The sequence below is a fragment of the Vicia villosa genome, unplaced genomic scaffold, assembly GCF_029867415.1.
Source record: "Vicia villosa cultivar HV-30 ecotype Madison, WI unplaced genomic scaffold, Vvil1.0 ctg.005064F_1_1, whole genome shotgun sequence".
NCBI classification, from domain to species: domain Eukaryota; kingdom Viridiplantae; phylum Streptophyta; class Magnoliopsida; order Fabales; family Fabaceae; genus Vicia; species Vicia villosa.
In genome coordinates, this window is record NW_026706568.1 from 40,886 (window position 1) to 44,030 (window position 3,145).

Here is a 3,145-nt window from a genome sequence, read left to right on the forward strand (position 1 = left end):
CTAGTCCTAATTAAAATAATTAATTGAATTAAACCTAATTAAAACAATAATTTAATCTAATAATAATATTTAAGTAAATATATAAATATAGAGAAACCTGGTTTTTGTTATGTGTGGCTGCTTGTTGATGGTGTATGGTGGAGGCGTGTCTCCTGAGCCGTTTGATCTTGCTGGTCGCAATCCAATGGTTAGATGTTGAGGGAGTATGGTGACCACGCATGCATCAGAGACGCTGGATCTGCAAGCAGTGTTGTTAACAAAAAAATTCAAAGAGAAACGAGGGGAGCGGGGATCGAACCCCCTCCCCCTTGGTCAATGCTCGTTTTCAATTGCCATGCGAGCTGGAGCCATTTGCTGTTTGTGATGCGCTTCTGAAACATAATATTGAAATATAATACGCATAAAATTTTAAATGCAAAACAGTCCGCGTCCAGCACAGTAGTCCTTCTTCTTCGTTGGTTTTTTTTTCAGAAAATGAACAAACCTTTACCTATAGCTCTTTTGTATGTTGCTATAGGCCCTGTAAAATTTAAATAACACAACACGCCATGGAAAATCCCATATAAAGCAATGATTCAACTCGGTTAAACCTCACAAACACAACGGTGGATCTTGCTTGATCTAATTTCTCCTATATCAAGAACCCCTAATTCAAAACCTAGAATCCCATCAATGGCAGATTCTCTAGCTTGCAATGAAACACGAATTAAACTACGCAGAAAGTTTTAAATCATCATTCTAAGAACAAAAACACCGTCAAAACGCATTCACCATACATGAATCATCATAATCAAAACCTAAAAAAACTTTGCGAACTGTGTAGCTTGAATGGACCGATTCTTGATGCTTCCGGATGTGATAATGATTGGGATCTCCTCAAGAAGCACCCAGGGACTGATTGGAATACTCAAAACACTTTGAAACCTCCTCCAACTCCAAATTCGATTTTCACTTTCTCCTCGAATTTTTTTTTTACGGTTTTTGTTCTTCAGCCCTCTCGATCTTTTTGCGGCTCCTCTCTTTTTATATTGCTCCTAAATTAGGTTTTGTTTATACCTAATGGGCCTACTAAAACTAAACCTAATAATTCTAAAACTAATTCTAATAATAGTTAATAATCCTAATAAAAATTAATACTAACTAATAATAAAATTTAATAATAGCAATAGTAAATATATACAAATTCTATAATAATAACCTTAGATAATATTAATAATTATATCACCTAATATTAATATTAATATTAATAATAAAATTAATAATATTAAATACTAATAGTTAGAAGTAATCAAAATTACTAATAATAATCCAAAAAAAAGATGCAAATGTTAGTAAAAGGAAAATAATATTAACAAATGATGAAGTCCTTGAAACACCTGTTAATCGCACCCTGTTTCATTCTCAGGATATTTTATAAGAGCGCGGGTTTGACAATAGGAATGTCAAACCCCATGACTCTTAATTTTGACCCTTTGATGAATTAAAAGATATAGATCTGATCGGGCAAATTTTGGGGTATGACAATAGGGAAGTGTTTAAACACCCTACATATCTGTAGTACTCTACAGGAACCTTCTCTGTGTCATTTGTGTTTGTGCTGCTAATGATTATTGGGAAAATTTCTCCTTTGTGTTAGGAGAAGGAATTGAATTAAAATAAAAGAAAGACAGACAGACTGACTAACTATTTTTGGTATTTTATTAGCTCGCTGATGTTCCTTGTGAACCTCATGCCTACATATCCCTAGTGGAAGTCAGAGCTTAATGTAGTTCGGGGAACTAACTAGGGAAATTAATTATTTTTGGTGCCTTGCTTGAAGCTCAAGGTTGAAGCTTTGAATTAAATCTCTATTTACAGTAAAGAGACATGAAATCATCTTTACAGAGAGGTATTTGTACTATTCTACCACAAACATTTAAAAGAGTGATAGAATAACTGAATTCATTTCATTCAAGAGGGGGACCTTACTTGTGTATGTGCAAGTATACCAGTCAAATGCCTCTTAAATGAAAGAAAGATGCTCATCCAAATTAGGGAAAGTTACCACATGTCTGGGTTTTACTGCCAGCTCATGCCTTTCAAAATCCTAAATGGGAGACTTGATTAAAATGTAATTGAAATGGAAATGTTTGTTTGTTTGAATGTGGTAGAGTAGTAAAAATATCTCTCTATAGAGATAAGCTATGTCTATCTACTGTATAAAAGATTTGACTTTAGCTGGCTTGTATGAGGCCCAAGCTTGAGGCTTTTTGATTGATTTATTAATTATTATTGACTCTGGGAGATGACTCCATTGAGGATTAATTACAGGGTATTTTTGTGTTCTGTACAAAGCCCAGAATTGAGGCTGACTCTATTTGGAGAGTGTTTATTTTGATGGATTTTTATTTGGTGTTCTGTACAAAGCCCAGAATTGAGGCTGACTCTAGCTAGGAAAAACATTATTTTCTGCCTTTTACAAAGCCCAAGGTTGCGGCTGACTCTAAAATAAACTGAGTATGGATGAATCTATGGGGAAAAGATCCTAGGTGTTAGGAATCTTTGACACATGAAAGTATGGTTTAATCTGCCTTGTACAAAGCCCAAGGTTGTGGCTACTGAATGATGAAGAACTCACCGGGGAGACTCTATTATCTGCCTTGTACAATGCCCAAGGTTGAGGCTGACTCTTGACAGGGGAGTTTTATTGTTTGGTGCCTTGTATGGAGCCCAAGGTTGAGGCTAACTGTTTTTGTTGGTTTTGACTCTACTGAGGAGATTTTATTTATTGAAAGACTGTTTTTCTTTGGAAGCTAACCCTTTCCAGGGATTTTGACTCAGCTGGTGAATTTGTCTGTTAAAAGACTGACTTTATCATGTTTTTGGAGGCTGACCCTTTCCAGGGGTTTTGACTCTTTTTTGGGGAAATTATCTCCTAAGAGAATGAATCTTTGGTTTTGAAAGACTAATGTTGGAGGCTAACCCTTTCCAGGGGTTTTGACATTTTAAACAGATTTTTATTAATTGACTTTGGAGGCTAACCTTTTCCAGGGAATTTTATTAAAATGAAGGAATGATTTTGGAGGCTAACCCTTTCCAGGGAATTTTATTAAAATGAATGGCAGAAAGATTATCTAGTGGAGACTTCTTGTTTAAAGCCCAAGAT